General features: G+C 31.3%; 1 pseudogene; it reads left to right on the forward strand.

Annotated features, from left to right (window-relative positions):
- The window catches only part of LOC143412134 (complement factor H-like), a 35,441-nt pseudogene extending 13,167 nt beyond the window's left edge, over positions 1-22,274 (forward strand).
- Positions 22,275-24,459: the final 2,185 nt, after the last annotated feature.

A 24,459-nucleotide genomic window follows, 5' to 3' on the forward strand; every position in this document is an offset into this window, starting at 1 on the left:
ATATGAATTATTAGTGCTATTTTGTCTGATGCTTTTGAAGACATTACTTTTTCACCCTTTGAAATAGTGATTTGTTTCCCATTAAATTGTCCATTTTAACTCATATGTGGTGGTATCTCTTTTTTTTTTTCAGTTTCAAAGTCAAAGTCATTTAATTATTATTTTTAATTGAATTTTAAAAAATTGACAGCAGAATGCATTACAATTCTTATTACACATATTTAGCACAATTTTTCATATCTCTGGTTGTATATAAAGTATGTTGACACCAATTTGTGTCTTCATACATGTACTTTGGATAATGATGTCTATCACATCCCACCATTCTTGCTAACTCCCTGCCCTGTCCCTTCCCCTCCTACCCCTCTGCCCTATCTAGAGTTCGTCTATTCTTCCCATGCTCCCCCTCCCTACCCCACTATGAATCAGCCTCCTTATATTAGAGAAAACATTCGGCATTTGTTTTAATGCTGCTGTTTCTTTTACCATGTTTAATTGCTATCTACACATCTTTGGTGAAGACTCTGAAAAGCTTTTGCCTACTTTTCTTTGGGTTGTTTTTTTATTACTAAATGTTGAAACTGCTTAATATATTCTGGATACCCTTTTATTGGGTAGACATGCTGCAAATATTTTATCCCATCTGTAGCTTTGTTGTTCACTTTGTTAACTGTGTAGTTCATAGACCAAAGTGTTTAATATTTAATTTCATTCAAAGTATCAAAATTTTCATTTGTGGAACATGTCTTTTTGTGAGTACAATTCACAATCTCTTTGCTGAAACCAAGGTCATATGCTTTTGTCAAAGTTCACATTTTACCTTTAGTAGATGATTCAATTTTTGAGTTAATTTTTGTATGAGGCTTATGTGGAAACTTGTTATTGTCCTTTTGAATACCTGATTGTCTTTTCAACAAATGTTACTGGAACAATGTTTCCTCCACTGATTTGATTTTGCTTTCGATCCTTTGTTAAATAGCAATTGACCATGATATAAATCCAGTTCTGGACTATACCTTCTCTTTCATTACTCTATAATTTCACAACATCACTGACTGTTTTAATTACTATTGCATTATATAAGACAAAATATTCTTTATAAGTCCTCTACCTTCTTTTTTCCTTTTTAAAATTTTTAGACATAAAAGCATAGAAATTGTGCATATTAGTGGGGTAATGTGAGACTTCCATACGTATTTAAATTAGATTAAACACATCTATTTCCTCAAACATTTTTTTAAGAATTGTATTGATATTGTAGTCTCTTTGCCTTTTCATGTAAGTTTTAGAACCAGCTTTTTCAGAAATATTGACAGGCACAGTGGTTCATGCCTATAATCCCAGTGGCTTAGGAGGCTGAGGCAGGAGGATTCCAAGTTCAAAGCCAGCCTCAGCAACAGCAAGGTGCTAAGTAATTCAGTGAGATCCAGTCTCTAAATAAAATATAAAAAAGGGCTGAGGGATGTGGTTCAGTGGTTGAATACTCTTGAGTTCAATCACCGGTACCCACCCCCTAAAAAAAGAAACATGAAATACTGCTTGGTTCTTTATTGAGATTGAGATATACATACATACAATGTATGTGTGTGTGTATATATATATATGTAATACATACATGCATATATATAGGTTATCAATATAATATTATTGGGTTTCAATTCGTAAATATATATCTGTATTTAGTTATACCTTCTTTGAAACCTTACACCTTGGTTTTGTGGTTTCAGCATAAAGATCCTATCTGTATTTTGTTAGATATATAACTCATATTTTTAATGTCATTTTTTTTTCTTGAGTGAGCTGTGGTAGTCTGTGGCTTTCAATGACTTAATTAATTCACCTATGTTGTTATATTCATTGACCTAAATAAAAATATTCCTTTTGTGTTCTTTTAATATACATAAAAATTAGTGAGGCCATTACTAGCATTGCTATTATCGGCAACTTGCATATTCTCTGTTTTATTTCTTTTGTTATTTCCTGACAAATCTGTTTAAAGTTTAATCAATTTTAGGGACCTTCTAAAATAACAGCTTCTAATTTTTATGTGTGTGTATGTGTATATGTATGTGTATATTCTATATATCATGTATATTACATATAATAAATATATATTATGTGTATATGTTATATATTAAATATATCATGTATTAATATATAGTGTGTATATATAACACAATATGTAATGTGTATATATTGTATATTATATGTAATATTTCTTTTTTCTGCTTTATTATTTTAGTTCAAATCTTTGTTTTTTCCTTTTGTCTGCACACTTCATATTCAATTTTTTCTTCTTTTGCTATTGTATTAAGATAGAGGCTAGAGTAATTTTTAAAAAAATATTTTTTAGTTATTGATGGACCTTTATTTTATTTATTTGTATGTGGTGCTGAGAATCGAACCCAAGGCAAGCACATTACCACTGAGCACAACTCCAGCCCCCCACCCGCCCCAGGCTAAAGTAATTGATGTGGAACCCTAATCCTTTCTGTACAGATATTTAGTGTCATCAATTCATTCCATAATGCTTCAGTGGCACTCCAGAATTTTGATACGGTTGTACATTGATGTTTGGATGGAGAAGAGTGAACATTACCCAAATAGTTTTGTGTGTCTGTGGGATGGGAGGTAGATATTGACAAAACTGTTTTTTTCTTTCACTTTCCTTCTATCTTCTGACTGAAGAAACAGGCTTTTCTTTGTCATTACTTCTTGGTGTTTGGGGTTGGAGACGTGGACAGTTACCTGGTTTTTGTTTTTATTCTTTGCAGTACTGGGATTGAACCAGGGCCTCACAAATGTTAGGCAAATGCTACATCCCCATCCTGGATCACCTGTTTTGAATTTTGCTTTGAAAAAGTAAGTTTGTTTGAACATTTTTATCTGTTTTAGTGTTATTAACGCTGGTTCGGGGAGCTTTTACTCCGGGACTAGTTTATTCAGAATATTAATAAGGCGACTTTACTAAATGATCTAGTCCAAGGCTCTTTCTACTCTTACCATTCAAAATTGAATTTCTCCCAATGTGTGAGTGCTCTGGAATCTTTGACCTTATTCTCCAGTGGTTTTCTTCCCTCTGGTAGTTATTCTTTGTTGCCCAGTGTCATGGAATTTTGTCCTACAACATGTCAGCATTCAGCTAAAGGATTTAGGGGATTGCTGTGCAGATTTGTAGTTCTTTCACTCTATGGTTTCCCTCTTTGGTTTTCTATCCTAAAAACTCTTGTGACCTCATTCTCCTTTAAAACACTGATTATTGTTTCCTTTGTTTATCAAAACTGCTATCTTTTGCTTGGATTCTTCCTGTCTGCTGTTTTCAGGAGAACACCTTCTGTTTTATCTCTGAGATTGTCCTCAGGTGGTGCTGCTTGTATTCCAGTCCGAAACAAAAACAATTCGACTATTAGTTCAGTTTCTTCGTTATTTGTGGCTGGAACTCTGTTTCCATTTATTATTCTTGCTTGGTCTTCATCAGTTTTATTTCTGTATAAAATCACTCTTGCTTGTTTACTTTGTCTCATTTGTTTTCCAATTGATTTCTGCTATTTTATTTCTCCAGAATTGATAATCATGTTGGCTTTTGTTTGCTTCTTTCTAATTTCTTAAAGTGAACAAATTATTGATTTTTATTCTTTAATAATGGAATTATAGCTATTTAATGCTAAATTTCCCTTTCAGCACTACTTAAGTGTCAGTTTATGTTTTATTTAATGTTTTTATTATCATTCAGTCAAACATATTTAATGTTTTTTTGTTTCCTTTTTAATCTATATACACATGAAGCTTTATTATGGGAAGAAACCTAATAACTGACAGATGTCAACTTTTAGTTTCAAGTTAAGTTATATGTAATTTGAGGAATCATCATTTTAGCCTGAGAACATCAAGAAATATGTTGCTCTTTGTCATCTTCTTTGAACTCTATGCATCCATTATGTTTTAAGCACACAATTATGATGACATTTTAAATTCTTGGAGCCAGTAGTAACTATGCTGACAGATTCTTTAAGATCATTACCTGATTTCAGGAACCCCAATTGGCTAGATGAGGCTTGGGTATTTTCAGATTATTTTCAGATTTAAAGCAAGTCCTAAGGGAAAATAAACACATTGCCTATGGAGTTATGGCATGCTGTCGGATCCTGGATTCATTCATCCCCTAAATCCTTTAGCTAAATTTGTTTGTTTTTTGTTTTCAATATAAAAAATAAATCTTCATATGTTTAATTTTTAAAAACTTGAATTACTAGAGATATTTTTAAAGAACAACATGAAATCATGATGTTCCTTTTGATTTAACAAACTGGGAGGAAAGAGTATTTTCAACATTAAAGATAATAATCTATTTTTAAAGCAGAGAGATAAATTAATGTCTCTTGTAGGCCGAATACAAAGGATTGTTTTGGTTAGTAGGCTAAATAGTCCATGTAACTTTTTTTTGCCATATTTCTATCATGTAATGCATCCAAGGAAATCTAATTACATTATTGTAATTAGAATTACATTATTGTAATTAATTTTATTGAAACTTCTTATAATTTCTCAGAAAGGATTATAAATGTTTAATTCTAACCTTCTTACCAAAGGAAAACATTTCATAAAGGACCTTTATTTAATATCTTTGGAAACTCATTGCTTAATTTCTGTAGCACAATAACCTGGATGATTAATAATTATTCCAGATTTTTAGACACAAATGGCTCATTATTTTTTGCACTGTCATATTATTAGAGTCTTTATATAATTATATTACATGTGCTTGTCTTTTCCTTATCCTGTTCCCTTCTAGAAATATGTTCAAAAAATGATATAGAAATTAAATATGGGTTTCTTTCTGAATCTGACTTTATATATAATCTAAATAAAGTAACACAATATAAATGCAAACCACGCTATGTAACTGAAGATGGTAACACATCGGGATCAATTACCTGCCTCCAAGATGGATGGTCAGCTCAACCCTCCTGTGTTAGTAAGTGGTTTATTATATTAGTATCATTATCCTGATGATATACAAAAGTTTAACTTTATTCTTTCTTGATGTGACTATGTTTCATTTTAATAAGCAAACAAAAACATTTGATGAAAAGTATATGTCATCATTTTTTTTTCTCAGAATCGCTAGTATGGTAGAACATAAGTACATCTTTCCTCCGCTGGCAGACATTTTAAAGAATACTATGATTTAGAAGTGACTCAGAGAGCTTCATGTGTATTCTAGTGCTGACTCATTTATTTTAGCTGAGATCTTTGTCACTGTTAGGTATAACTGTGTTTTAGGTGGTCAACCTCTTATATCAAAGACTTCGCTCCCAGACATAAAAGTAATGTTCTTAGTGAAAATATGTAGCCTTGGTATATAACCTCAGAATATTTTAACCTTTATAACTTATATGTTTGACATTGTAAGATAGGTCTACTTCTGAAAAACCTCCCCTCTTAAACATCTTCATAAACATCTAGGTATTAGAAAAGAGGGAGTGTTTCAAGATGATACCAGTTTTTGCTATGTTGAAAGATTTTCCTGCTATAATACCCAAGGTTAATGAAGATTTTCTAGGAACGATTATTTCTGTGTATCTTATTAAACTCAAAGTTATTCAGTAATATTTTGCAAGCAATGCTTAACATACTTTAAATGACATAACTAAGATATTTATTCTTACTTCTTAATTTCTATTCCTTATTTCACAATTTCTATGCTTACAGCATCTAGCTAAAAAATGATACAAATTGCTGCCTTATAAAACTCACCATATGCTGAATTCTGATAAATAACCCATTATGTAACTTTCTTATTAAGAAATAGAAAATCTTATTTAAAATACATTAATATTTTGTTAATCAATCCACATTTCTTCTGTTATGTCACAACTACTAATAAGTCTGACATCTTAATTCTCAAAATGCCATTCCAGGCTTCTAAAACAAGTAATACATATTTATTTTATTAATAGCATTTATTACTATTTTATTACTAGCATAAGGTAAATGCTTAAATAAAATAGAATTTTAAAAAGTTTTTAAAGTAAACTTTTCAGAGAGTTTAAGCAATCAGAAAAAGGTTATAAAGGAACATTTTTAATTTATAGTAACTTTCAGAAAAATGACTTATCATTGGTCTTAGGCTATTTTTGTACAGTATTTAATTCTAATCACATATTTACTTATAAAGTCTATGTTCTTGGGGTGAGATTTACTAGTATTGTCATTTAAATTACAATAGAAATAAAATCCTCAATTTTATTATGCATTAGAATCTTGTCATATGCCAGCATTTGAGAATGCTAAAACCAAAAGTAATGCCACCTGGTTTAAACTCAATGACAAGTTGGACTATGAATATAATGTTGGGTTTGAAAACAGATTGAAGCATGCCAAAGGATCCATAGAATGTCAGGACAATGGATGGTCACATATACCCACATGTTATGAAACACATGTTATGTCTCAGAAATTTTTGTTTTTTGTTTTCAATATAAAAAATAAATTGGCATGTGTTTAATTTTTAGAAATTTGAATTACCTATTTGAATTAACTGTATTTTTAAAGAGCAACATAAAATCATGATGATGTTCCTTCTGATTTACCAAACTGGGAGGAAGGAGTATTTTCAACATTAAAGATAATAATCTATTTTTAAAGCAGTGAGTTAAATTAATGCCTCCTGTAGGCCGTATAAAAAGGATTGTTTTGGTTAGTAGGCTAAATAGTCCATGTAACTTTTTTTGCCATATTTCTGTCATGCAATGCAGCCAAGGAATCTAATTACATTATTGTAGTTTCTTTGACATGTCCAATTAGAAGACTATCAAAATGTGGTGTATTTGGCAATATGGGGCTCCTGTTGGAAATACTGGTACTGGTTGCCAATAAGGCCATCCAATTTTGTAACAGGAGGAAGGAAAGAACATGGGTGTGTAAATCTAATGCTGGAAAGAATCAGAAACTGATGATTCTATTTTATTTTGAAGTATGAGACAAGGGCATTGAGATTGAATAGTGCATGAGGGAAAGAGGATGAGGAACACCTTGTAATGTTCAAAGGCTTAAATTTAAATGGTAGTAGAAGATGCCACACCTTGAGACTTGATTGGCAGGATTGAGCATCCACTAAAATTTAATCCATTTGGGATATCAAGCAATTTCTTTTATAAGTTAGGGGAAAATGATAAAAAGAAAAAAACCCACAAACTCAGTTCTGCTTTCTGGATTTTTCATTGCAGTATCAGAGAATCAATCCAAAATCCAATGAATTAAGGCACATAATAAACCAATTAATAAAAATAATTCTAGTATGTTTTACATATATGATTATAAGAAGATACATGCTGTGTGCAGCCTGAAGCTTTTACAATACTAAATGTCCATCTTCAAAAAAAAGGCTGGTGCATTAGCTTAGTGGTAGAGTGCTTGCCCAGCCTAAGGCCCTGGATTTAATCTCCAGCACTGAATGAGAGTTATGAATATATGATTCTCATTGCTTTTCCACTGTCACTAGTTATGACTGGAAAATGTGAAGATGTGCAGAAGAGGAGAGAAAGTAAGAGTGACAGAGATATAGCAATAGAAACGAATTCAGTCAAAGTAGCTTTTTATTGCAAATTTTATGAAGACTAATAATCACATTTCCAGGAGATGTAAGTCTCCATATATTGAGTGAATAAATGACAGCTTAGTATTTTTGCCTCAGCCATGTAGCATAAAACTGCACACAGATTGACCGATATACAACTTTATTTCAAATGTCCTGGGAGTTCTTTTCTATGGGGAGATGTTTACATTATTATCTTAAACCACTTAAGCAAAACAGACTTACAGAAATCTTAAAGTAGTAAACACCTTAGAATAAAAATATCTATACTAACATTTCTGTTCATCAGCACTAAGATATATGATTTGGACTATTAGACAAAGACAAGTATTTCTCATCCAATGTTTGTCCATTCACACTTCTCTTTAAATCACACATTTAGTTACTATCTCTGTATACATATAGCAGTTTGATAGTACTCAACAGTCAGAATCATGTTTTTCTTGTTAAGGGCAGTGCTTTCATATCATCATATTATAATATGATGAAATATAGAATTTATATAAAACAGCATAAAATAAATAAACACACACAAAAGAACTTTTAAGTTTGGGAAATTTTCTAATATTGCATTGAAGAGATTGTGCATTCCTTTGGTTTGTATCTCTGAGCTTTCATCTATCCCAATAAATTTTAAATTTTCAAGTTATCTCATATTTCTTGGAAGTTATATTCAGGGTATCTTAACATCTTTTCTCCACAGTCAACTTTATTTTTAAGATTATATATTTTGTCCTTCATTGCCTGAAACTCTGTCTTCCAAGTGGTCTAGAATGCTCATGATGCTTTCCATTGAATTTTTAATTTGGTTTATTGATTCCTTCATTTGGAGGATTTCTGCTTGATTTTTTTTTTCAGAATCTCTCTTTTTTGAAATGATCTTTTACTTCTTGTATTTTCTTTCTGATTTTACTTCTTATATTGCAGATCAGTTTAACTATGTACATTCTAAATTCCTCACACCTGCTAAGCATTAGTTTTTGAAGCATTATTCTTAAAAATAGTTTTTATTGTACATTTAAATTTGTAAATGTTTTGGTACTTGAATTTCGATAGTATGCATTTTCTTTCTACCATGGTTCTAATTTTATAATTGCAGCCTTTAATTTTATGAATTTGTAAGGAAGAGGTATTCCAAATAAGAAAAATGATTTTTCAATGTTATTTGCTAGTGTTACCTACTTTTAAAAAATTAAAAAATGTGAGAGAATTTTATACAGTATTCCACATTTGAATTAAAATAATTAATAATCATTAATAAAAATTATAATAAAATAATTGAATATTAATGTAAGGATTCAAGACACCTATCAGTTTGACTTGAGAACTATTTCTTAGTTTGTTTCTTATTTCTTTATTTGTAATATATTATATAATTTTTTAATGTTACTCTAACTTCAAATACATTAGAGATGCTTTTTAATATAATCTATTCTCTCAATTATATTAAACAGAAAAGCCAGTTTTTTAAAAAATGTACAATTTAAAATTTATACAAAGCAGGTTGATTTAATATGAGAATAATTCCGTGTTTTAAGGGTATGAAAATATGACATTAAATTTTACAAATATCAATAATAAGCCAGATTCAGTGAAAACTAGTTGAATTTGCAAGTTAAATTTCAGGACAGATATATTGCCATTCAATATCACCATATTTCTCAGAGTCCTATATGAGTAAATTTAGGCAGTGAATAAAACTAATCTGTAACATTTTTTCCAGGAAGAGGATTTGTCTGATACTGTCCTGTATATGCATCACTGAACACCTACCTCATTTTAAAATGACAATGTAAAATGTAATTTGTCAACGATTAATTATATATTCTTATTAAATCATTTTATTTTTTATTTTAGAAAGGGAATGCAGGATTCCCAAAATGGGAAAATTCTTAATGGCTGATCCCAAGAAAGATTAAGTTGGAGATTTGTTGAAATTTTCCTGCTGATCAGGACTTACAAGAGTTGGACCAGATTCAGTACAATGCTACCATTTTGGATGGTCCCTGGATATCCCAATATGTAAAGGTGAATATTTATCTTTCTGTTGTAAATATGATGATTAGAATATTGAATATGAACCTTTTTTCTTTCTTCTATTATTTTTTTATTGGCTTCCACTGTATCTGTAATCTAATTAATGAAGTTGTTGATATGTGCTATGTGGCAGAAAGCACAACTAGTTTATTTAAGAATTTAATCACCAATTATTTCTTGAAATATGTATTGGGAGTATTCATACATACAAATATGATGGCTGAGACTAGGGAGATTTACTTTGTTACTTTCCATTTTTCCTACACTGCTACCATTAATACTGGACATGTTATATAGTACAGGACTTCTCTCAAGTTTCATAGAGTATATCTAAACAATATTTAAACAGTTTATAGTTAATTCAATGGAGTACATTAGAAAATCAGTTAAAGATGTTGATCAAATGCTTGTCTCATTGATGATACTTTCTCAAAAAATTATGATAAAATGTTACTATAGAATTAAAAATTAATATAATTTACACAACCACATTTGCTAACAGTTTGTATGTATCTTCAAAATATCTACATCATTGAAAATATTCAAAGCTTTAAAATATTTCCAATGTTACTATAATAGAATTAATCCAACTTGGAAATATGAATATAATGTAAAAATTTATTTTTAATTAAGAATTTTACAATTAATCATATGAAAAAATAATTAAAAAAGAGTTCTCTCCATTTTTCTGGATTTTTTTACATGCAAGATAGACTATTTAACCATTAACCATTGTTTCTACTATAGATCACGTACAGTCATGTGGTCCACCTCCTCCACTATTCAATGGGGAAGTTAAAGAAACAAAGAAAGAAGAATATCGACACAATGTAGTAGTAGAATATAATTGCAATCCTAGATTTTTGATGAAGGGACCTAATAAAATTCAATGTGTTGATGGAACGTGGACAACCTTGCCAAAATGTATTGGTAATATATTAAAAATACTAAATTTAAACTGAAATATTGTTGTATTTATTTAAACATACATACTGTGTCTCCATTATCAACATGTATTTGTGAAATTTATATAGAGGAGGAGAGAACATGTGGAGCTATACCTGAACTTGACCATGGCTTTGCCCAGCCTTCTGACCCTCCTTATCACCATGGGGATTCAGTGGAGTTAGCAACATTACATATCTGGTATTGGGCCAGGAATCAAATATCACTGATTGATTTCACACTTTTCCTGTTGGTGATCAAGCCTTTGATGACCAAAGGAAAGATTCTTCACTTTTCTCTTAGACTGAGTTCTTTCCTAGATTTCCCTGGGTCCTTCATTTTAAGTCTGTCCTGGGTATCCAGTCTTATTTATTCATTGGATTTCTAGACATAATTAATCTCAGAACAGAGTAGAGTTCCTCCAGAACAGGAATTACCTTTGTTTTGTTCTCATGACATTAAGATGGATTGACATACAGAAGCATTTATTAAGTTTTTGTCAAATGAAACAATAAATTATGTTGATTATTAACATTTTTTGATAAACACATTTCTGTGAATAAAGTGTCCTCAATCCTTTTGGACCTCACCTTATCCTTGTCCTTTTTCATACACAAATGGTTTTATCTGATTTCATATGGGAGGAAAACTAATATTAGGCATCAGAAACTCTCAACTTTTCATTTTAATTAAACTCAAAGTTGTGCTACAATTATTATTTCTTCTGATCTCAGAGTTTTTCATCCTGTGAGTCATCTTCTGCTTACTGCCTATAGTCTGCTTCATATAAGTCCTTCCAGCTCTCAAAGTTTGGTCTATAATTCTACCCTTTCAATATTCATTTTGTACTTTCCATCACTCTAGCTTTTCATGCTTCTCAATATATTTATTTACTCCCCAAACCAAAGAAATCCTTTCAGAAACCGATCAAATCCAGGGCACAAACAGTTTCCCTTGACCAAAGATGTTCCTTTAGTTTCTACCTCTTGTTTTTCCTTTCTCAACACTGTGGACCAGCCCCAAGGATGAGACTAATTCTCAAGTACCTATGTACTTTTATTTTTTTTTATTGGTTATTCAAAATATTACAAAGATTGCAGAATCACATCGGTTACACATCCACATTTTTACATAATACCATAATAGTAACTGTTGTATTCTGCTACCTTTCCTATCCTCTACTATCCCCCCTCCTCATGTACTTTTAAATTTCTCATTTCATTGTTTTGTTTTTAAAGATTGGTTTACAAACTTACTGTGCTTTGGTAGTTACTGATTTTTCTTTGCTCTGTTTATCCTCACTTGACTCTGCTTTTCAAATTGTTAATAACAAATATTTACAGAGACCAATACAGATATTTTATCATTTTCAAAAAGAACTCTCATCTTTCCTGAGTTGTTGAAATATATGGTACATTGAAAGCTTCTGTAGTACTTATTGAACTCATAACAGAGTCAGCAAAAATTTGTTGTTATGGTATTATAATATTATTTGATTATAGTATGATCTGGTATACATAATAGTTTCTTAAAGACTCTAAGAATGGAAAAAGAGAGATTATGATTTTAAAGCACCTGATTTCTTTTTTACTTTTTCTTTTTATGATGTAGGGATTGAACTTAGAGCCTGGAAATGACAGGCAAGCCTCTACCACCAAGCTACACTTCTAATGAAAGCACACAATTTCTTATTCCAAGTATTTCCTCTCTCTCTCGGATCATATAACAAATCTGCTTAACTATTCATGTCCTATAAAATATATTTTAGATAGATTTTATTATATTATGTTACTACTCTCAAAAATATGTTTAAATGAACAACTTGTTATATTACATTTCCATAGATGATGATGTTTTTATTTTAATATTTAAGGATTCTAGATTATAGATAATATAGTGGTGGTTGCAATTAGGAAAACAAATGAATATGAATCTTTTGCACAGGTTTCAAATATGGGACCAAATCTAGTGTTTTTAAAATTTTTTCCAAATTTAGTTCTTTGATAACTATTTAGTATGCAAATCTTCTGAGAAAATGAGTCTCTTGTGTTCTTTCAGTTACCAAAGTACAAAATATCTTTATGACAGGTATTCTCTATAATAGTTCAAAAATAGGAATAAATGCCATCTCATGCAGTGGTGACCAGGAATAATTTGGTTGATAGAATTTAAAGGCACAAATCAAAATGTCATTTGACATTGACTGTACAGCTACTTTATATTGACTTGATTCTTATAATTGGTCTTTTCATGGAAATATTTTCATTTTATAGCAACAGATCAACTTGAGAAGTGTCAAGCACCAAGACTAACTGCAAATGAAGTAAATCAATCAGATAAAAATGAATATAATCATAATTTTAACTTCAGTTACCCATGTAGGGGAAAGTTGGAGCAGAAACATTCAATCTGTATCAATGGACGATGGGACCGTGAACCAACGTGCACAAGTAAGTTCTTGTGTACAATGTTTTCTAAAATTCATTACATTTTTCCTCACTTATAGAAGTAGTATTTTGTGTTTTTTAAAAATTTAGCTATGTGTTGATATAATTTCTTTTGAAGTTGGAAGGTAATTTTTGTCTCTATCTACCTTGAAAATTCTGGGTTGTACTGACACTTGCAATTCCAATTGAATAGCAAAGAGCATTCTAGTCTTTCAGTTTTTTATATCTTTTTCTCTATAATTATAAGGACTAGCTTCAATAGTTTTGAAATTCTGCCATACCAATATATAGGAAGTATGGCCATACCAATTTAAAAAAGAAATGTAAGGCATATATTTTAACTTGATAATTTTCTTTTTCTATTTTATTTTGGTAATGTTTATTTATTTATGTTTGCATTACAATTCTTAATACACAATTATATCATAATTTATCGTATCTCTGATTATATATAATATATGTTGAGATAATTTTTTAAAAGGAAAGAATTTACATGCAGTGAAGAACACATGTTCTTTTACATTTTCTTCCTGAAGCTTTATAGCTTTATAGTACTAGAATTTAGTTTTATCACCTTATATTAATTTTGAGTACAAGATTAAGTAGCGGTTGTTTTTTTTTCTCTGTATGGATAGCCAGTTGTTCAAGCAATATGTATGAAAAAGAATCAATTACTATGAAAGTTCTGATTTATTTCAGCACTCTTCATTCAATATTTTACCATAAGTGTCATGTTATTTTGGGATTTACATAGGTGCTGTTTATCAAATTGAGGGGGTTTCTTTCTGTTTCTAGTTAGCTGAGAAATTTTGATCATTGGGGGGGTGTTGAATAAATGCTAAATACATTTTATTTACTGATAATACAGTGAATTTTACATGTTTGTGTGCACACATACATATAAAAATCTTAAATCTTTCATTCTTTTTAAAAAACATTTATGCTTTTAGTTGTAGATGGATACATATTTTATTTTCATATGGTGCTGAGGATTGAACCCAGTGCCTCACGTATGCTAGGCGAGTGCTTTGCCTCTGAGTCACAACTGCAGCCTTAAATCTTTCATTCTTGAGGAAAAACTCATACATGATGTGATGTAATTCTCAGTTCTACTGTGCTGAATTGTATGTTTGGGCAAGTTATATTTTCATTTCCATGTGTCTCAAGATACTATCTAAATTTTCTTTTGATTTCTTCTTTGGCTTATTGGTTATTTTTATGTTTTAGATAAGTTGTCTCAAAAAAACCTTATGTGTGTGAAATGTAGGAATGTTCAGAGGTGATATGATTAGGTAATGAGAGCTGTAACCTAATCAGTGGATTAATCCATTTGATGGATTATTAATATGAAAAAACTACTGACTAAAAGTACTGTACTGTACTTCCAGCTTAAAAAGAATTTATATAGGCATGTGACTAAAAACAGGTAAGATATGACTGGAGGAGGCACATCACTGGGGGCATGTCTTTGAGCATTTGAAGTATATTCCATCGCATCATGACTTTGAAACAATTGACACAAAATTTCAGAAAATTCAGAGCATTTGACACAAGCTCTACTCTTCCTTTCTTTGCCCAATAAAAGTCTGGAAACTGGACTTTATTATCAATTGTGTAGCTCTGTGCTGGGGGAGAGGATATGGAAAGACATGAATTTTCCTACTGGCTTTGATGCATTTGTTTAGGGCTCACCTGGCATTAAGAGACTTTCAACCACTTTGTAGATTTCTCTCAAAGAGAATTGGTTCATGTATTGTTGACCAGTGTCTATGGGGAAAAGGAGGATTGAGGATTCCTGATCTGTCAGTCCTTTGTTACATTCTTCATATGTTGTCCTCTATCGTGATTCTTTATCATTTTTCTATCAGTCAACTTTTCATTGCTGTGATGAAAATACCTGAGAACAGCTTAGGGAAGGAAAAGTTTATTTGGGGCTCACAGTTTCAGAGGTTCAGTTCATGGTTGGCCAAATCCATTGCTCTGAGCCTGAGATGAGGCAGGGTATCATAGCAGAGGAGAATTGCTTAAATCATGATAGCTTGGAAGCAAAGAGTGGGGAGCCACAGGGATGGTGAACATCCTTTTAGGGCATATTCCTAGTGACACACCTCCCCCACCTTTCTACAGTTACTATTTAGTCCACTCAAACTGGAATGGTTTGATTAGGATAGAGCTGTCACATATCATTTCACCTCTGAACATTTCTGCATCAACATAGGAAGTTTGGGGCCAAATCATAACAGTTTTTTTTTTCAATTTTATTAATAATTTTAGTAACCAACTTTAACACCCTATTTTTTCCATTTTCTCTCATTCAGATTTAGATTTTTAAAGTTTCAAATTTAAGCTTTGCTAAATTTCTCTCTTCTCTCTTTTTAATTTTGTCAGTTTTCTGTTTATTGTTTTCTTCCTTCTAAAGACTTTGAGTTTAATTTTATTATTACCATTCACCTTTATTTTATTCATTTTTTTCTGTGCATGGTGTTGGGGTTATAATCCAGGGCCTTGCACCTCCATCACTACGCAAGCATTTTATGACTGAGCTAAATTCTTTTTTAGAATTGCTACCTTTTTAAGTTAGTAATTAATGTGTGAATTTCAATCATCATACATTTGAAATAAAAACTTCAAATTTCCACTTTTTAAAGACCTGCCCTAACTGTGTCCCACAGTTAGACATATAAATATGTATATGAATATCTAACTATGTATTTTATTTTATTTAAAATGTATTTATTTATAAACTCAAATTATGTATATATATTATATATAATTTATATTTAATTTGTATTCCCTTTGAAATATATTCTGATTTTCCTTGTGATTTATCCTTTAGATCAACAATTTTTATTTTGAAGTGTGCTCTTTCATTTCCAAATATTTATTTTCTGTAGATAACTTATTCTTATCAGACTATAGTTATTTAATTCTGTTCTCAGGAAACTATGCAATATTTCAATACTATGATTTAAAAAAAAAATTCGACTGTATGTTCTCTATTTTATTTATAGCTCCATTTTCACATAAAAATATGCATATATGGGACTGGGGTTGTGGTTCAGCAGTAGAGCACTTGTGTGTGAGGCCCTGGGTTCGATGCTCAGCATCACATTAAAAAATAAATAAATAAAATAAAGATCTTGTGTTCAACTACAACTAAGAAATAAATATTTTTTTAAATATGCATATATTCTAGTTGTAATATAAGGTTAAAGTGAATAGTGGTTTTCAAATTTATCCATATTGTTTCAAAACTTTACCTATTTTTTCAGTAAGTCATAGCATGAATGGTGTCAATATTGATATGTAGGATTAGGGATTTGCCTTTTTCTTTTTATTTCTGTCTATTTTTTAGGTATTTTGATATTTTTAGACATATATTCAACATTTGTTTGGACTTGTGAAGTAACCCTTTTATAGTTATAAAATATTTATTTCCAAGTTTTTAAACACTTATCCTAAGGTATACACTATCTACTTTTAAGGTAGCCAGGTCATTAAAAAACTAATCTTATCTGTATGATAAAGGAAATCTAGATGAATTTTAAATAATCAACTTCCTAAAGTATTTTCTCTAAACTAAAAGTAAAAATTAAAGTAATGAAAGTGCTAGCTAGATATCTTGAATGCTCATCTTGCAAATTTGGAAAATTGGAAAACAAACAAACAACTTCATTATCAATTATTTACTACCAAAAATTACTCTAAATTAAATGACAATAATTGTAGTATAAACTGAAATCTATGAAACAGATTTAATACAGATATACTTATAGCATTAAAACATACATTAGAAAACAAAGAACAAAATAAAAGCAATATATAAAACAATCTAGAAGCCAAAAAAGAACATACTTAAGGAAAATAGGAAGAATAATTAAACATTATTAATAATTGAGGAAAATAAATCTATGAAAATATATAATGAAAACATTGAGAAATATGTCAAAATATTTAAGAATAGAAATTAAAAAACATTATTGATAAAATGTGATTATATTGCCTTAAACAAAAACAGAAACCTTGGAGTAAATAATAATCATGAATCAAGTTTGTTCAGTAAACTATCTCCAGGAGCTATTAACAGCATAACACACATTTGAAAAGATTTACAGTATTTCCTAGTGTACACTTGCCTAAGGCTTTTAGTGAACTAAAAAATACAGTAAAATAGGAGAAAGCAAGCTCAAGAAATCAGAAGTCCAATTGCTTTCAGATTCATCCAGAGCCCTCCCCCAGTCAAAAGGGACGTAGTTCATCTTCACATTATAAACCATCAAGATACATCTGAGGAATTTAGCTTTATGGGAACTGAGATATAAGTTTGCAAAGGGGTATTTTATACCCTACTAATTGTGTAACTACAGTTAAACTGTGTAGTCATTAAACTGGATATATACCCTCAATTTATATACCCCTAGGCAATGAGAGTGTGCTTCTAAATGGTAAGTTCAGGAGGGTTGAATCTTCAAATGGCACACTGTAAATTATTTGTAATTATGGTTAATGATCTAGAAGCAATACAAATTGTTTGTTAACTGACTGCAAATTTTTACTCTTGTTAATCAGCTTCTGTTGGTAGATTTCAAAAGGGTTTTATTATAGTCCCAATACATTTGTTCATGTATATTTCTAAAATCACCTTCATTGCATACTTTATTTAATACTTGTGATTAAAATGTATTAATCAGTTAAGATTATCTAAAGATTACAAATAATAAGTTTCTTGTAAATAAAGAAGTTTGCTTAAAAAAGAAGAAATGGGAGGACCATCAAAATAGGTAATATTAAACTGCCATCCAAATTGAAAAGTATAACATATATAAATATGGAACATAATTACATCATCATTTTGTGATACATAGTTATTGAATTTTCTATTTTTTGTATTTTAATATATGTAAATTACTATTTTGTATTCAAGAAATCTAATTTTAATATTTTTTAGAAGTGGAGATAAACTTCTGCCCACCTCCACCTCAGATTCCCAATGCTGAAGATATGAAAACCACAGTGAAATATCAGGATGGAGAAAAAGTATCTGTTCTTTGCAAAGAAAATTATCTGATTAAGGAAGCAGAAGAAATTGTGTGCAAAAATGGAAGATGGCAGTCAATACCACGCTGTGTTGGTCAGTACTGTGAAATTTGCTTTATAACATGCTTTCAGTTGAAGTTAATAATCCCCTCTGCTTTATGTAAATGAAAAAGATGAGGACCTTTTCTATTTCTCTATCTATTACACTTGATCCTAAAACTGTAAGTTATGATCTAGGTTCATAAACCAGTCACCATCTTTCATTTCTGTCAACAAAATTGGACAACACTTTGGGATATTATGTAACTAGCAGATAAATTCCTATTTATGAATATTTTTCATATAATATAAGAGACACAAATCAAGGGAGATATTGGGCAAGAGGATAGCATAGATGTTTTGACGACAGGCTTAAATAGTATTTGATTTTAGTTTTAATTTAAACATTTTATTTATCTTTGACCCTTTGATTTCTGTTTTTCATACAGAAAAACTTTCATGTTCTCAACCACCTGACATAGACCATGGAAGAATTAGTCCATCTAGATCTTCAGAAGAAAGGAAAGAAGGAATTGAATCCAGACAGTATTCACATGGCACTAAACTGAATTATATTTGTGAAGATGGTTTCACAACCTCTGAGGAAGATGAGATAACATGCTACATGCGCAAATGGAGTGTGTAGGTGAGGACTGCATGAAAACTCGAATTCTGATTTGAGAATACAAATACTTAAATAATTGAGAGTACAAATAATTGAATATAATATGCTTTTGTCAAAGTCAGGGTATAGAATAATATAGATTATCATATGTATTTAATCATTTAAATACTTTACCATTAAAATACTATTGCATTATTGAATCAATCCTATTTTTATTAATTTTATTGGTTCATTATAGAGTCAGTTTTTAATTTGGCATTTCTTTTTAAAAGAATATAACATGTAGTGAATTTAAATTTATGTAACTTGTAGTGTTTGCTTTGCAAACAAGATTTTAAATATTTCAAAAATATTTTTCTTACAGTGTTCCTTCTGATGTCTTACAATACTTGGTAAATCCATCTCATCAATTTATTCAATGTTATTAATTCTGAGTATGTTTCTGTTTTTCACTCATGGTTGATTAGAGAAGCTCTGGTGATCTCTTAAAAGCATCAACATTTTTTATTTCAATTTCTTGCTCATGTTTTTACAGTTTGAGAGGTGGACATACATGAGAAAGGTGGACTTAAGAAGCCTTTATGCACATTTGCTGTGACTTTATAATAGCTTATTTATTATTATTTCTTTTCAAAAACTGTGAAATATCAAAATTGACCTATAAAATTGAATTTCTAAGTTATAAAACATGGATTCATTCTTTCATTATTTTATTTTTTAGGACTTCCTTGTGAACCTCCACCTTCCATTCCTAATGGTTTTGTGTCTCATGAGTTAGACAGTTACCCATATGGACAAGAAGTTATTTACAATTGTTCTGAAGGTTTTGGGATTGATGGACCTGCATTTATAAAATGTTTAGGAGGAAAATGGTCTTCCCCACCAGAATGCATAAGTACAGTGTATTTAATTTTATAATATGTGTGATAGATTCCCTCATTCAAAGTATAAGTGGTACAAATAAAAAAGTAAGCTGTTATTCTAGAATTTTACAAGGTATCTGAAGTTTCTTAAGTCTGGCAGAGAATAATAACCTAGTAATTAAAAAATGATTGACAGCAAGAGCCAAATTGTTTCATTGTCACATCATTTTGTGTGAACATTTAGCATCCTCTAATGTACATTCTCAGAATTCTTATCTCTCTCTGTTCCTAGAGAAACTGGCCCCTACTCATCCATCTCATGCTCAGTTCATCACCAATCTCACTACAAAATACATATTTCATAAAACTTTGAAATAATTATTGTAAGTAATTCACATTTGCAGAAGCCAAAAGTAGAAATATATAAATTTACATGTGGCAAGTGTGGGGAAAAAATAATTTGAATGTAAAAATCTGATCTAAAGCATTAGAACTACTAATATTTCTTCAAGCATCATTCCTATCTTATATGTTTGATAAATTTAGAACAGTTCAATTGAAGTCAAAACATCATATTTTGCCAAGGTGTAAGAAGTACATTATTCATTACTCATTGGTTCTATAGGTAGCTAAGTATTATTTTAGAATATTACTATTAAATATTACATATTTTTTAATTTAGTGAACAAATACATGTTTTTTTCTTTCAGGAACAGATTGTTTTAATTTACCCAACTTTGATGATGCCATGCTTTTAGGAGAAAGGAAAGAATCATATAAGTCAGGAGATCAAGTGACTTACAGATGTCCAAAATTTTACCAAGTGGAAGGGTCCAATACTATAACATGTATTAATGGCAAATGGATAGGAAAGCCAATGTGCAAAGGTACGTTGATGGCATTATAAATTTATGTATAGTGTCTTATGAAATATTAAATTTTCTATACCATTCTTAAAAATGAGTATAGGTTAATTTTCAGGCCAAGACAAAGTAAGTTTAAGATTAGAAATAATCAAATTATTTAGGTTGGAATTAAATATATAGTGGTTAATCTCACAGTTCAATGTATACCAAAGAGTTCTCAGAGTGTGGTCCCAAGACCAGCAGCATCAAATTTTGAACAGATTTTTATGAATTCAAATGAAAATTCCTGAGGTCACCTTAGGCCTACTGGGAAAAATAATCTTGAGATATGACTTGAAATTATTCATCAAGTTCCCCAAAGGATTTTACATACTCCTCAATTTGGGAACCATTGATATAGTCTGTTATTACTAACCATGCACCTAAAACTCTCTGAGGAATTACACATAGTATCCAAAAGCACTTATAAATAAATTTAAAAAGCTATGTTTCTATAAATATAGTTGTACTTTTCTGTTACTTTCCCACATCTTTAGTTTTTTAATTGATAATCTGCCTCTTTTTTAAAGATTTACTTAACAATTTTTTTGCTTTTATTGGTGCATTATAGTTGTACATAACATCTTTAAACTGTGTTTTAAGAATAATAAATTATTCTTCAAACTATGTTTTTAATTCCTGACTTATTCTCTAAAGAGATGCATCTTTCAGTTTTTATTTTAGGAGGCTAAAATGTTAATTAAAGAGCAAGATAATTGTATACCAAAGAGTAATGCTATACAAACTTGTTACTCTTATTTTTTGTTGAATTTTAAAATTCATGTTGCACTTATGGACTTTGTAATATTTGCTCTCTTGTTCTCTCTTGCATTCATTCTCTCTCTCTCTCTCTCTCTCTCTCTCTCTCTCTCTCTCTCTCTCTCTCTTTTCTCCTCTGTTGCACTGCTGCAATAAAGATCTCTTGGTCACTCCGAGTGTTGTGGTCACTTTTCTTTCAGTGTCAACATAGTGTGATACAAAACAAGAGAGCCCAGCTTCCCACCTCCCCACCACCATAGTACAACAGAAACTGTGATGGTTAATTTTATGTCTCAAATTGGCTAGTCCAAATTATCCAGATATTTGGTCAAACATTATTTTTGATGTTTCCGTCATGGTATATTTTAGATGAGATTAAAATTTAATCCCTGGACTTTGAATAAAACAAATTCTAAACCATCATGTTGGTGAACCATATGTAGTCAGTTGAAGGCCTTACTGAGATCCCCCGAAGACAGGAAATTCTACCAACAGATTAACTTTGTACTCAACCAACGTTTCCCTATGTCGCCAACCTGTCAGTTTTCTCTACAGATTTTGTATTCATCAGTCCTCATGATTCTTTGAGCAAGTTGCTAAAAATCATCCCCCCCCACCATTTAAGTGTGTCTGTACATAATATATATATATATTCATCTTATTGCTTCTGCTTCTTTGGAGAACACATAAACCTCCAGAGATCAGACACAATTGAGGAGGTAAAGTGCATGTACATGTTAGGAAACTAGATGAATTGATAATAAGAATCTGTTACTCCTGGAGAAATGAAAGTGCTAATTGGAAATTAAGTTGTTGTACACAAAGAGAAATTATTTTTGTTCATCTAAGTATATCTGCTGAAATCCTATCAGCTGCCGTGGTAAGGAAGAGAGGTCATAGGGGAAACGTGCTTTTATGCTGAGATGTCTGAATCCGGGGCAGAACAGTCAAGTGCTTGTAATTTGTGCTCTTCTTTTAGAGCACCGATTTGCCAGACTCATCAGCAGCATTGTTTTCTGAACCTGCCTTTAAATATCATTTCTCATTGAAGGAAATGTACAATGCAAAACCAATGTGTGGGTTTCTAATACTTGAATCAAAAATTGTGTCTTTAAATGCATGTCAGAGTAAGTGCAATACACCTTTTTGCTTTTTTTAAAAAAAAAAAAAAAGTTACTGTCCTAAGACCACTTAACATAAGATCTATCCTCTTAAACTTTTAAGTGTACAATAGAGTGTCATTGCCTATGGGCACAATGCTGAAGGCACGTCTCTAGAATTTATTCATTCTGCTTAACAAAATTTTCAGTCCTCCTGAGTGGTGACAGTTTATGTCCCTCCCCAGTCCTTGGCAACCACCATCCCTGCTTTGATTCTAGGATTTCAACTATCCTGAATACCTCATGGAAGTGGCGTAATGCAGGCTTTGTCCTTCTGTGATTATTCCACCTACATTGTGTTCTTAAAATTCATCCATGTGGTCTCATACTGCAGAATTTTCTTCTTTTTTAAGGCTGAATAGCATGCCTTGGTGTTTACATACCAGACTACTTTCTTTATCAGTTCTTCTATCAATAGACCTTTAGGTTGGATCCACACCTTGGCCATTATGAAAAATGCTGCAATAAACACAGAAGTGGCTACATCACTTTCAGATTATGATTTCAATTCTTTGGGGTAAAATCCAACACCTGTGATTGCTGGATCAGAGTTTTACAGCTTTTATTTTGTTTTCCACAGTGGCTGCATCATGTTGAATCCCCACCAACAGTGCACAAGGGTCTCTTCTCTCCACATCCTCACCAATGCTTGCTGTCTCTTGGTTTGGGGATAATAGTCATCTTGAAGGGTGTGAAGTGATGTCTCATTGCACCTCTCTGATGATGAGTGGCATAGAACTCCTCTTCCTATACCTGTTGGCCACAGTCTATCTTTGCAGAAATGCCCCCAAGAGAGATTGTCATGTTTATAGACTACACCTGTTGACTAAATTCAAGTTGTTAATCCGTCTTTTAGTTGGGTCATTAAGTGTTTTTTCTGTTAAAGCTCCTTCTGTGTCTTGGAAATCAATCCCCTTTCAAATATGTGGTTTGAAAATATTTCTCCCACTTTTTAGATTGCTTTTTTCCACTCCATCGTTTGTTTTTGGTGGTGCAGAAAGTTCTTTATTGTGTGTAGACCACTTGTCTATATTCATCTGAACATATGTATATTTAGAATCTACCATTATCAGATATAGAAGGGAAGGCCTTCTTTTTTATTTAGAGAGAGAAACTAGTTATGAGGAATAGATCATTACTTTGCTGTGAAAATTCTCATTTTGGAAGTTACTTTATCTTACCCCAATCCCTCTAGACCCATGTGAGAATAAATAACTGATAACAATTTGTAATTCCCCTCCTCTGCTTTATTTTTAAATAGTATGATTTTTTTAAAATAATTCTCTTTCTGAGATCCAACATGGCGGCAGGCATGGAGAGATCAAGTCTCTGACCTCTTCAGCTGCGCAGGCATAGGGAGTCATAAACCGTCTAAATGCTGTTTGCTCAGGATCACTAGGCAATGCTGAGCTGACGTGGATCTGGGGCAAACAGTCTGGGCCTCTCAGAACACACACCGAGCCTGGATCCTCTGCATTCAAGGATCCGCTGCATTCAAGCTCCCGTTCGCCTGCTTCTTTCAGCCAAACTGCTGTGACTCAGCAATGTTTTAAAAGCAATAAAAGAGGTTTGCCTCCTCTACAAAGATATATACTCTGTTCTACCTGTAATTTTTTCTCAATTTATAATCATATACTTTCTGCACTGGTACACAACCTACGTCCTAGAGCTAAATCAGTTCTCATATATGATCATCATGAACAAGTGGACCAAGATGTGTATTAGCAGATTAGCAGTGGGTTTTTGTGTTTTTTTTTTGTTTTGTTTTGTTTTGTTTTGTTTTGTTTTGTAATGTTAAAGAGACCATAGAGATTCAAGATGGTAGATCTGAGGAAGGGGGCATTTCTAGTTGCTCTGTAGATCAGGATTCAAGCAGCAGAAGCACTACTTCTCAGAGAAGTGAGTGAAAGTGAAATTGAAATTCATTATCAGAGACTCATAGAGACTTGGAAATGCAGGTGCACTAAACAAAGAACAAGAAGGAATAGATTGGAGCCATGCTGGTTGCTGCAGCAGCAAAAATGGCACCAGTTTACCACAGAGGG

This window comes from Callospermophilus lateralis, chromosome 13 (genome assembly GCF_048772815.1).
Source record: "Callospermophilus lateralis isolate mCalLat2 chromosome 13, mCalLat2.hap1, whole genome shotgun sequence".
Classification (NCBI taxonomy): Eukaryota; Metazoa; Chordata; class Mammalia; order Rodentia; family Sciuridae; genus Callospermophilus; species Callospermophilus lateralis.